Here is a 13414-nt window from a genome sequence, read left to right as displayed (position 1 = left end):
CTCCCTCTCCCCCCACCCCCGGTTTTTCCAGTAAGTTTTGTGCAGCAGCAACAACTATCTCATCAATATGCACGTCGTCACCTATAAAGCTTCTGTCCCCAAACAGAAACCACTGGATGTCCTCAGGGAATGAAACCACTGCCCCAAAGGGAGCACAATCAAAGGTTCAAGGGGCATCACCTAGAGCTGGCTACAAACCTCAAAGTCCCTATAAGAAGCAGGCTCCTGGACTTGCTCTGGTTCCTGGACCTGCCAGAGGGGCCAGAGGAGCTCAAGAAGGCTGCAGTGCAGATCTAGGGCTCCAGATAATCCTCTCACCTGCCCTCCACTCCCTCTTACCCCAGGCCCTGATCTTCTAACTCCTTGACTCCTCTTTGGCTGGAGATGGCCATGGAGAGGGGTCTCTTTAGTCAACTGCAACCCCAGCCAGCATCCCTTCCAGGTCCTGAGGTCTAGGACCGCTTCCTAGGAGGCAGGTGGCAGCCAGTGATTGGAACTAGGGTTGAGAAGGCTCTGCCACACACTGCAGCGTCTTTTCAGGACCTCTCAGGTGGGCACAGCCTGGGTAGGTCAGCTGGGCCAGAGCTCAGTGTCACCCAGGGTGGGACTGTGTGTGTGTGTGTGTGTGTGTGTGTGTGTGTGTGTACATGCGTGCGTGCGTGCGTGCCGGGTCAGGGGAGCTCCCCCAGACAGTAATCGGGGTCACAGGAGCACCCCAGTAGTCACCCCCCTCGCCTCCCCGGGCGGCAAGGCTGAAGGAATGATCTCCGCGGCTGCAAGCTGGGAAACTTGATAAGAAACACACAAGCTGCTGCCTTTCGGGCAGGACATGCCCCCCAAGCCCGAGCTCTCAGAAACGCCCCACAGCCTCCGAATTCACCCATCCTCACCCACCGTACCCGCACAGTTCCCTCCCCCAGAGCCCCAGGATCCCAGGCAGGATGTTACCTCTCTCAGAGGCTGAGTAGGGGGCGACAGCAGCGGCAGACACTTTCGGGCTGACTTTCCTGCGTTCTCCAGCGAGAGCGTGTGCGCCCAAGCAGAAGCTGTAACCTGCTATTTATAGCGGCGAGCTCAGCACCCGGGGCTGGGAACCCGGAGGATGCTAGCGCGCAGGGCGCGGGCAGTGGCTCCCCGCTCCCCGCTCCCTGCTCCCCGCTCCCCGCTCCGGGCTGGCAGCTCACGCTCCGCCCGCCGCCCCGCCGCACGCGCCCGGGAGAAGTTGCTCCTCACCCGCGGCTCACACGCCCCCTGGCACTGTCGCCACGTCCCCACCCCCAACGCCCTGCCTCTCTCCTCCTCGTCGCGGGCTCACTCCCTCAGAGCGGTCTCTTCCCAATGTCACCAAGCAGCCACCTACTAGGAGCCGCGGGCGGACTCGCCACTGGCCGCAGCTCAGCCTCCCAGCCGCAGATGGAGTTGATGGCCCGACCGCACAGCTCGGAAATGACCACGACACGCTGCTTCTGTTTACTGACACCTGCCACTCAGACTCTGCACATTGTCTCTGGGGACAGTTACCCACTCGGGGGCGAAGGGGAGGGATGGCAGGAGCAGCGGCTGCGGAAGAGGAAGATGTAATAATAATAATAATAATAATAATAATAATAATAATAATAATAATAATAATAATAATAAAGGACAAGAGAAGGTGCCATAGACCAGTGCCCATTGACTGTGCCGGGAAGAGGACTGGGCGTGGGAGGACTGGGCGTGGGAGTCATGTCAAGCTGTCTCCCATGTTTTGGTGACTTCTGTATGTCAAGGTCCTGAGAACTCTTTCTCCCTTGACCCAGGCTGAGCAGACCTGGCCACAGGATCAGCCCACAGTCAGTCCCCACCTTGCAGAGAGTTGCAACTGCTCCCAACCACCGGGCTCACGCCTTTGATAGCCTGGTTGCATGGAGACAAATCCGCCCTCGGTGTGTTTGGGGTGTCAGGAAATTGAGTGTGTAATCACGCAGTCTGGAAAGAGACTAAAACTCCCCCACTTCCTCGCCAACAAGCCCGCAGGGTGCTGGGTAGCCTGGATAGCCCGGGCTGTGGGGGTAGGGCAAATGGCTCTCCCCATCTGCGCCTTACAGGTGCCACCTGGCGGTTTTCTCGGGGAGGTTTTGACCACTCTGCTCAGTTAATCCTGCCCAGAGCTTACCCACAAAGGCATGCTCGGCCTTTTTCTTCCTAGCAAACCTTTAAACTGGCATTTTAAGTACAAATGCTTGTACACAAGTGTGACATTTGTCAAACAAAGAGCCTGGAATCTTAAAGTCAGTGAAATCAATTTGGGTTAAGGCAGTGCTTAACAGTATTACAAAATGGGAAGCTGTGTCTGCCCCCAGCTGTCGCTGCTGCTGTCACTGCCTGAATCCAGACATCCCTTTACTTCCCAAGTATTTGCTGCTAGATATTCTTTGTTGATGAGGGCAGGGACTTAGAAGGGTTCAGTCCTTTGCGGGAGAGGTAGAGGGAGTGATTCTTTGGTTGATTGGGCTTGGTTGGTTGGTTGATTGATTAGTTTGATTTGGTTGGTTGGTTTAGTTGGTTGGTTGGTTTAGTTGGTTGGTTGGTTTTGTTGATTGGTTAGGTTGGCTGGTTGGTGGGCTAGTTGGTTAGTGGGTTGGATAGTGGGTTGGTTGGTTTGTTTGTGTTGGCCAGTATTTTGGGTTGGTTAGTTGGTTGGGTGTGTTAGTTTAGTTTCATTTTGGTTGTTTGATTGATTGATTTAGTTTGGTTTTCAGATATTTTGTTTGGCCACTACACTCCCAGAGCTTGGAGAAGTATTCAACACACTGTGGTTTCAACAAATGTCTAAAGAACGACTCATAAACACTGTGAGCCAGAAGCTATGTTGGCTCCTTCTCTCTCTACTCCTGAAGCCCTCCCTTACTTTCTCTCTAAGTCATTTCTACTCTGCTCAGCCATCACAGGTGACCTGAAGGGAGGAAAAAGGTGGATGCTGAGGACCAACTTCTCCACCAGACCCTGCCAGTTATGGGTCAACCTTTGAGGAGCTGGTTGTGTGCCTGGAACACACTCTGTGGCAAGCGATGGGTAAGTCCTGCTTATGCAGCCTGCTGGAAAGACGGTATAGTCAGCAGCAATTCAGCTCCTAAAACATACACAGAATGGAAGGCTATGAACACAGAGGCTCCAGAGTGACACCACCACGCTGAAAGTGCTGCAAGTGCACCTGTCGTCTGACCTCAGAGGAAAAGCTCTACATGTAAAGAAAGATGGTGCTCTTAGAAAGGAGCCTTAACATGAGCTCTGTTACTCTTCACTCTTGTGTAGGTCAGTGTGACTTTGCATTCAGAGCAATCCATCTGCCTGTCTCCTGAATCCTGGGATTAAAGGTGTGCCACCACTGCCTAGTTTCTACAGCTAACTAGTATGGCTGAATCTGCTTTCTGATACTTCAGACAATCTTTATTAAATCATAAATAATGTATCACCAAAATAAAAAAAGAAAGGAGCCTTAAAGGCTCCCATAGAAATATCAGGACCAGTAAAGCGCTCCCTGTAAGACAGAGTTGTCAGACAGAATTACTGACTCGACATGAACACTCAAAGTGAGACAACACCCCAACCCCAAAACTCCAGTGTAATTAAAATTCAGACCCAGGTCACTCTGACCAAGTGTCTTTACAAGGCTGCAGAGAAGGCTGTGGCATGTCTACTCACATCAACGAGGTAGTTTAAAATGGAAGAGGATTGGGATCCTAGGGATCTGTAAACCACACAGCATCTTAAAGGATTCTATCAGCCTGCCATTACCTTTGTCGGTTATTTGTTGGCTTTTCCCCTGGAAGATTCGGATGCTTCTTTGGGTTATTAAATTCATCCAGCCTCTGCTTTCCCAACCCTTGAACTTTCAGCCACTTGTGCTCCTAAAGTGTAGCTCCATTTGCCAAGGAAGGTCAGAAAGTTTTCTCATTTCCTTTTGAAATATCTTTGTAGTGCTAAAAGTCAAAGGTGAGCCCCAGGAGTTAGCATAAGCTTTAAAGCCTTAAGATCCAGCCACGAACAGTGAGATTGTTGTCACCTCTCCTTTCTCACTGGCCATACATATATTCATTACCTTTAGAGAGACCGTCTGAGAGCATCTATCCTATAACAATCCCTCACTATTCAAAATGTCTTCTGAAATGCAGCCCCAAGTGTGGTATTGAGTTTCATCTTCACCACAATTGTCCCTTCATGTTAATGACATGCAGCAAAGCAAGTCATGGTTCTTGCCCAATTTTTTCTCTCCCCCCCTATTGAAAATAGATTATTTTCTCACACAATATATCCTGATTATAGCCTCCCCTCCCTCTACTCCTCCCCACTGCCCCTCCCGTCTGGATCCACTTCCTTTTTGTAGCCCATTAGAGAGAGAAAAAAAAAACAGATAACAACCAAACATGACAAAATAAAGCATAATAAAATGAAGCAAAAACTATCATAACAAAGTTGGACACAGCAACTCAACAGGAAGACAAAAGTCCCGAGAGCAGGCGCAAGGGTTGGAGACACCCTTGTTCTCACAGCCAGGAGTCCCATACAAAAACTAAGTTAATATCTATAACATATACACACAGAGGGCCTGGTGCAGACCCATGTGGGTCCTGTGCTGTTGCTCCATTCTGTGTGAGCTCATATGTACCTTGCTTAGTTGATTCAAAGGGTCTTGTCCTCCTGGCGTCCTCCATTCCCTCTGGCTTTTACAATCTTTCCACCTCCTCTTCTGTGGGGCTCCCTGAGCTCTGAGGGGAAGGATTTGATGAAAGCCTCCAATTTAGACTCTCCACACATAATGTCAGGCCATGAGTCTCTGCACCCACCAACATCTGCTGCCAGAGGAAGCCATCAGATGATGACTGGGTAAGGCACTGATCTATGAGTATAGCACACTATCATTAGGAATCACTTCATTGATGTTTTTTTTTTTACCAGTAGTGTTTAGTTTTACCCTTGATCTCTGGGCTATCTAGCCTCTGCTTCTTGGTTACCCAAACAGTGTCAGGCTTGGGCTCCTTCTCCTGGAGTGGATCAAATCGGACATTGGGTGGCTGGTTCCACAAGTTCTGTGCCATCACTACTCTAGAATATTCTGTAGGCAGCACAGATGATAGGTCAAAGGCTTTGTGGCTGGATTGGTATCCACCTTTTTCTTTCCGTAGCCTGCAGAGTCCCTTCCCACACCAAAGCACTGGAATGTAGGGGTGAAGGCTCCATGTAGGCACCAGCTCATGTTCAGTGAGTTGTGTGGATGCTGTCCTCAGAAACGGTTCCTCACTGTCAGTTTGCAGACAGCAGGATTGTCTTAGCAACAGCCTGGCTCATTTGGGGATTTTCTTGGGACCTCCTTGGCCAACAACTCAGTTGAAGGTGCCCTAGTCCCACTACTGGAAGCTGTGCCTGGCTACAAAAGATGGCTGGTTGAGACTCCACATCCCCCATTACTAGGATCCCTTCCGAGAAGATTCCTTTGCACTACATTTCCACACCACCCCGAAATTCCCCACCCCAATTCCTCATGTCCCCACACATCCCCAGTCTGCCCCTAAAAACTATTCCATTTCCCTCTCCCAGGGAAATCACTGTGTCCCTACCTACCTAGGGCCCCTTCTCATTAATCTAACCTCTATGGGTCTAGACATCATAGCTTGGTTATCATTTACTCAATATCCCCTTATGAGTGAATACATACTGTATTTATCTTTCTGGGTTTGGAATACTCAAGATGTTTTTTTTTCTAGTTCCATCTATTTGCCTGCAAATTTCATGATGTCATTTTTTTAACAGTTGAATAATACTCCATTGTGTATAGATACCACATTTTGTTCATCCATTCTTCTGTTGAGGGACATCTAGCTTATTTCTAGTTTCTGCTATTATAAATAAAGTTGCAGGGAACATGGTTGAGCAAGTGTCTTTGTGATAGGATGGAGAATCTTTGGGTATATTGACTAAGAGTAGTTTAGTTTAGTTAAGCAATGAAGTTTTCCCCTTGCTCCACATCCTTGCCAGCAAGAGCCATCAGTTGTGACAATGGCTAACTGATCTCAGCTATTCTGACAAGTGTTAAGATAGAATCTCAAAGTAATTTTGATTTGCCTTTCCCTGATGGCTAAGGATGTTGAACATTTCTTTAAGTGTTTTTCAACCATTAGAGGTTCCTATATTGAGAATTCTCTGTTTATATCTGTTCCCCCTTTTTTAAAATGGACTACTTGTTTTTCAATATCTAGTTTCTTGAGTTCTTTATATGTTTTGAATATTAGATCTCTACAGGATGTGGAATTGGTTTTTAAAAAAAGTCTTTACCCATTCTGTATGCTGACACTTTATCCTGTTGACAGTGTCCCATTTATTAATTTTTGATGTAGTTCCTGCATTATTAAGATTCTGTCCAGAAAGTTGACTCCTGTTCCAGTGAGTTCAAGGATATTGACCATTTTCTCTCCTATCAAGTTTAGTACATCTGACTTTATGCTGAGGTCTTTGATTCACCTGGATTTGAGTTTTGTGCAGAGTGATAAATATGGATCTGTTGCATTCTTCTACATGCATGTATGCAGTTTGTTGAAGATTCTGTCTTTTTTCCAGTGTGTATTTCTGGATTCTTTATCAAAAAATCAGGTGTTCATATGTGTATGATTTATGTCTAAGTCTTCAATTCAGTTCCATTGACTTTTGTGCCAATACCATGTGATTTTTATTGCTATAGCACTGAAGTACAACTTGAAATCAGGAATAGTGGGGCATCCAACAGTTCTTTAATTGTTCAGGATTGCTTTAACTATTCTGGGTTTTTAATCTTAACATGTGAGGGCAAGAATTCAAGGTCTGTAGAAAATTCTGTTGGTATTTTGATAGGGATTGCATTGAATCTGTAGATTGATTTTGGTAAAATGGCCATTTTTACTATGTTAATCTGTGATCTGTGAACATGGGCGATCTTTCCATCTTCTGATACCTCCTTCAATTTCTTTCTTCAAAGACTTGAAGTTTTTATCATATAAATCTTTCACTTGCTTGGTGAGAGCTATGCCAAAATATTTTATATCATTTGGTGTTATGGTAAAAAGTGTCATTTCCATGATCTCTTTCTCAGTCCACTTGTCATTTGTACGTAGGAGTGGTTTTACCCAATTTTCTAAACATTAACATTGACAATTAAATTTTGTTATTTGCATACTTAGATAATTTCATGTATGTGTATTTAAGTTAAAAGCATTATTATTAAAACTAAAAATTTAGCCTTGCTTAGGCAAGGAGGGTAAATTATTCTTAAATTGGTTGGCTGCCTCATGGAACCCAAGCAGAGAATGAAGCTAAGTGTTGGGAAAACTGAAAACAGAAGTCCCCTAGGGACTTTCTCCCCAATACACTCCCTGTTTCATCCCTCCTGTACTGCCTGCCTGACTCCCTCCATGCTCCCCTTTTCACTCACCTTACACTCCCTGCTTCACTCCCCCCCCACCATGTTCTCACAGAGAATTTCTCTGCTTCTTGATATACACTGCCGCACAGTTACTAATGGCTCTTGAAATTCATGACGTCAAGGCCAACTGGAGATTCACACTCAAGGACTATAATTGTCCCAGTCACCAAACCCTAATCCAGTCGACCATATCCAGGTCAGATAACAGGTAGATGGATGGATGGATGGGTGGATGGATGGATAGATGGATGGATGGGTGGGTGGGTGGGTGGATGGATGGCAGCGGGGGACTGGAGTAGGAGAGAAGGTTTGCACATTGTCCAACGAGAGGAGGGCTGTGGTTGTCCCACTGCTAGCTTCTTTCTAGTTTCTGAACACTGCAAAAGAGGGAGTTGGAAATGGAGAGGGGAGCCTAAGGACTGGATGGTCTCACTGCCGCTGCTGGCCCCAGGGTGGCTTCTCCCAGCAGATAAACCATTTTGTGGCCTCCTGAGGTGAGAATGGGTAAGCTAGAGAAAGAAATTGAGATTTTTACAGACAGTTTAGTTTCTTTTTACATGGCAAGTTAGATAAGAGACTTTTTCAAAATGAAGCAAGTGTGATGTAATTTTACATTTATTGAAGATAGACATTCTACTCTCAGTGTACGTAATGTTTTCTTTTTTCTAGAACTGTGTGTAAAATGTGTATTTGAAATTCAACTATATTTCAGAAATAATTAGATGGTAGATATCAACATCCTTATGGTTGTAAACACATTGGGGAATTTGAAGAGATCCATGAACTTATTCTCCAGAGAGCAAAAAAAAAAAAATCTGAATACTGAACATTACACACAGGTCGACAGTGAGATGATGTATGGCATATTTATTTGAGTTCTAGAACTGCTGACTCCACATTGATTTTTATCTTCTCTCAATCGTTCCCACTTGAAAAAAAGAAACGACTCCTTGAACAAAGCATTCAGAATGCCAGCAGGTGTATGAATAACTGTATGAGAGCCACTTCCTGCCTACTCCACTTGGAGCTGTAAGTAGAAAAAGGATGCTGAGCTCTCCAGAAGATGGAAGCTGTGTGGAAGGCTGCAGTCCTTGCCTTCTAGGGCTTTCTGTTTTCTACAAGAAAATACAGACTGGATAGCTTAAACAGGGGAGGTGCATTTTCATGGTTCTAGAGTCTGTAACTCCAAGATCAAAGAACCGGAAGCCCTGGTTTCTTCGGCACCTCTCCTTGGCTCGCAGGGGCCGTTTCTCTGGGCGTTCTTTTGCAGGCTCTGTGTGCCTAAACTTATCTTCTTAAAAGACACCAATCATAGGCTGGGCATTGGTGGCGCATGGGAAGCAGAGGCAGGTGGATCCCTGTGAGTTCGAGGCCAGCCTGATGTACAAAGTGAGTGCCAGGACAGGCTCCAAAGCTATACAGAGAAACCCTGTCTTGAAAAAAAAAACAACAACAAAGACACCAATCATATTAAGTATAGGACCTCCTTAATGGTTTCTCTTTAAGTCAATAACCTTGTTGATGGTGGCACACGCCTTTAATACCAGCACTCGGGATGCAGAGGCAGGCGGATCTCTGTGAATTCGAGGCCAACCTGGTCCACAAGAACTAGTTCCAGGACAGCCTCCAAAACAATACAAGAGAAACCCTGTCTCGAAAACCCAATAAATAAATAAATAAATAAATAAATAAATAAATAAATAAATAAAATAACCTTGTTGAAGGCCCTAGTTTTAAACAGTCTTAGCTCTGGGAAATCAGAGGAAGGAGGATGATTTACCCATAATCAGAGTCCACAGCACCAAACTTCAAAGTTAATAGTCAAAGAAATATACTATAAATCCTGCTTTTATGTAATGAAGACCCAGAAGTAAAAGTTCTGTGCCCAGTTTTCTCATGTTTTTAAACTTTCATTCTTCAAGACCCTGGAACATGGAACTGCATGCAGAGTAAAAATGTGCACGTTGGTGTATTCACCTAATTCCTCCAGGGCTGAGGCCTGACTGCTGCATGTTGCCTAAATGATGAGGAGAGCTTGAGGCTCCTAAGGGGCACTGGGAGGTCTAAGCATCAGTTAGAAGAGAAAGTCCCAAGAAAACACATAAGAGGGGCCATGATGTTAACATATCAATAAAAAATGTGACTCAGCCAGGGGTAGTGGTACACACCTTTAATATCAGCACTTGGGAGGCAGAGGAAGGGGGATCTCTGAGTTTGAGGCCACCCTGGTTTATAGAGAGCTCCAGGACTACATAGATAAAGCTTTTCTCAAAAAAAAAAAACTCATGTCTGAAAAAAAAAATGTGTCTCTTCAGTTGGTGCGAGCAGTGACCTCAGGATGCCGTGGCAACGTGACAGCCATGGCACACTTTGTGCAAAGAAGATACAGGAAGTCAGCTCTTCAGAAAACCACAGGAGAGATCATCACCAGCCAGGGATATCCTGGTGTTACAACATTTCATAAACCTCTGCCCAAACCATTGCAGAGCCAAGGACCAGAGCAACGTAAAGTGGATAGATTGTAATCTAGTATAGACTTGGTTCACATTCTTAAGCAGGACAAAGAAAACCAAATAAGTTTTCTGAGTATCAGTAGGGTCTCATAACAAGTTCGCTTTATGGAAGCAAAAGAATCTTCCGCACTTTCAACCTGTGGTTTAAAGACTGCTGATACACTCCGCATACCATGTATGCGATATCATCTCAAGGAGCTCCCAGGCACTCTTGATGGGGAGCCATTCTAAGAACATTTTAAATCCAGATTAAGGACTTTTACCTGAGGGGATCTTTGTATTTTGTTAAGTCTTGTTATATGAAGGAGTTTTATCTAAATAATATACAAATATATGTGTATTTAAAAACCTCTATTGACAAATTATTTGAAATTATGTTTACTTTTATTTACCCTTTGAAATGTTCATGTATTTATGTAATTTATCTGGATTATATCTTTCCCCATCACAGATCCTCTCAACACATCTTCCTCCCAACTTCCTGTTTCCTTTCTTATAACTCAATGAATCCAGGTAATGCTGTCCACATCCACGTGGATATGGGGTCAGCCGCTGGAGCATGGGTAAGCTACCAGTAGCCAGCCCCCAAAGAAAATGGACTCTCCCTCCCTTATTAGCCATCACCTGCAGCAGTCTCTCCTCCCTCCAAACCGGAATTCTCAGCTGGCTTGGTCTTGTGTAGGTTTCCACAGTTGCTCTGAGTTCATGTATGCAACGGCCGTGCCATACCCAAATAAAAGCATGAAATTGTATTTTCTTAAAGAAAACAATGTCTACAAATTAAAGTGCAATAACTTACTTGATTATGCTTAGTGAATTCCAGGAAAATGCTCATAAGCAAAAAAAATTGTAGGTAATTACTGGGCAGAGATAACTTCACTCTGGGTTCTTCAGAAGGAATAATATTTCAGGGCTTTAGTTCAGCAAGTCTAGAGCTAATATTTTCTCACAACAGTCATGAAAAGTGAAAACATCTAAATGCAATGTTATTCTTCATGTTCTCATTTCAACTGCTTTTTATTACATAATTATGTCACTGGTGGCATAAAATTGAGGAGAAACTTATCAGACATATTTCAAGAAATGTTTATAGCAATCAGGGAGATTGATGGGGGCAGTGAGTTCTCTGCAGCAGTATATTACTTTTGAAAACTTTATTGCATTTCATATGCAAATATATCCTTTCTCAGAGTCTCCTTAGTTTCAGAAGTTTCTATATCTCTAATAATCTTGTCAAGTGAACATCCCTGCTCTTTTTTTTCTGGAATCATGCACCCCTACCTGAAGTATCATGGTTATCTCCTGGTGACCTGGCACAGACAAGACTTGTATGGCAGAGTAAGTCAAAGTAACTTGAGGCTATCCAGTATCAGACAAGTTAGAGACTCCCTCATAGTGCTCTTCTTCAGGGCCTTCCTAACAATTGACAAACACCATTCATTGATGGAATGTCTGAGTCCTTTGTCTATAAAATGGGCCTGATGGTTCCTATCTCAGAGTCTGGGAATGAGATTCCCAGGACTTCATAAGGCACTGCGCTGTTTTCTTGCTCAGCAATGTCTTTGCCGAGACTAAAAATGATGGTCACATAAGGAGCAAGACCATTACCTCATGAGACCTTCTAATTTATTTGTTCTGGGTTAGTTATTTCACTATTATCTAAAACCTGGTATTTTTCACAGAAGCATTGGCCAGCACCGGTGAAAGCTGACAGTTTCATAGACATCAACTGGAGCTGGTACCACATGAAAAGAGGTTTTCCCTGAGTGTATGGTGAAAATTTTGGACAAAATCTCTTCTCTTGCCTACTTTTTCTTTCCAGCTCTCTTTCCAATGTCTTTTGATCACTCCTAGCAAACATATACATAGGCAACTGCTAGCAAACATGGATTATACTTAGCAATGGGAGGAAAAAGATGAAGAAAACAAAACTACTTTCCTGAATGTTCTATTCTCTATTTATTCTAGCATAACTATTTACTGAGTCTCTAGGACACACAGGTAAAGGGATGTAGGAACACAGGTATAAGCATATAATTTAATTGAGGGATCAAGACAAGTATATAAGTAAAAAAAACAGGTTCAAAGGCAAGAGAGATACTATGTATAAATAAGCAACCTAAAGAACTGTAAAACTTAAGAGGCAGGAGAAGCCAAGTCTAATGGAAAGGAATCAGAAGTAATCTTCATGAAGTGGGTGGTATTTGATACATTAAGGATTTCAAGGGACATAATTATCAACCAGGTATTCCATAATAGGTCTGAGTGTAACCTACCCAATGACACCATCATCATTCCAATGGGGCTTGTATATTGCATTCTTTCAGACCATTAGTCTCCACGTGTGCTTCCTGTAGTTTGCCAGTATGTCTCTTTTAGTAGATTGCAGGTTCCTCCTGGGAATAGAAACCCTATTTTATTTTATGTGAAGGTACAACAAGGCTAGTGAATTCTCATCTTTCTAAGGAATTTAATTTTAATTATTTTTGACCAAATTAGATCTACTTGGGGCAGTTTGCCAACACTGCTCTATACCCCCTGCCTGGGTGAGGCTTGTTTAACTATAGGGCACCATCTGAGGTACATTTTCCTGAGGATTTCTGCATCTTCCACAAGATAGATGAGGACTTAAGTACCCACAAAGCACATCCACTGGTACTCTTTGATATGTCACATCATTCTAAGTGTAGAATAGGAGAAATTCCATCTTTAGAGTTCTTTAAAATGGCTCTCAAGGTTCCTACTGACTACCCCCGTCAATCAGCTTCCAAGGGGGAACAAGAATGCTCACACTGACTGTCTTGACTTCCGTCTTTCTCATTTTCTCACCCCTCCCCCTCTCAGCTTTCTACTTCACCATTCTATTTTGTAATCCTTTCCTATACCAAAACTTTCTCTTTCTGTCGTAACGATTATGCTTCCTTTTCTCACAGATGTGAAATCAAATCAAATACAGAGAATCTGAGTTGCCACCAGGAGGAAAATTCATCTGAGCTATTTTAAAAAATGATCCTATCTTATGTAATAGGTAAATAAGTGCAGGCAGTATGTAACCACTAGCACACTGAAGACTTGAAATTTCAGAATAACTTGTATACACTCTGGAGTGTTCATTTCTGCCTTATATTACAGAAAGTAGAAAGGAACAAATGTTTTCTTTGCAAATAGAACATAAGCTTATTAGAGAGTTGCCATAATATTCTCTACAGTAAAAGCTGAGAAATCACTGCAGGTAGCTGAGAAATGTTCTTTTGAAACATAGGATTGATGAACAAATAGAACCATTGAAACATGGAAAAAATGAAGAAGAATTTAATCAACATGAAAACACAATTTAATATTTGGTCTAAGATGAAGTAACAGTTTACAGGACAGACTTTGTCTCATGAATGTTCTAATGGTAGCAAATGGATAACTCATTTCCTGCTTTCCATAAAGTAGAAGATGCTTGAAATCATCAGGGTTTCCTTGT

At 43.7% G+C, this 13414-nt stretch overlaps 1 protein-coding gene across 5 annotated transcripts in view; it reads right to left on the bottom strand.

Annotated features, from left to right (window-relative positions):
* Inpp4b (inositol polyphosphate-4-phosphatase type II B) overlaps window positions 1-1143 on the bottom strand; it is a 748592-nt gene extending 747449 nt beyond the window's left edge. For 4 of the 5 annotated variants that reach the window (XM_040734799.1, XM_040734801.1, XM_040734796.1 and 1 more), the window contains exon 1: window positions 949-1143. The gene's annotated coding sequence lies outside the window, so the exon portion shown is untranslated. The remainder of the gene's footprint in view (window positions 1-948) is intronic. The other variant, XM_040734797.1, reaches the window with a different exon arrangement.
* Between the last annotated feature and the right edge of the window lie 12271 nt (window positions 1144-13414).

The sequence above is a fragment of the Mesocricetus auratus genome, unplaced genomic scaffold, assembly GCF_017639785.1.
Source record: "Mesocricetus auratus isolate SY011 unplaced genomic scaffold, BCM_Maur_2.0 Super-Scaffold_100041, whole genome shotgun sequence".
Lineage (NCBI taxonomy): Eukaryota > Metazoa > Chordata > Mammalia > Rodentia > Cricetidae > Mesocricetus > Mesocricetus auratus.
Note: the sequence above shows the minus strand (reverse complement) of the source record. Positions and strands in the feature narration are given on the sequence as shown.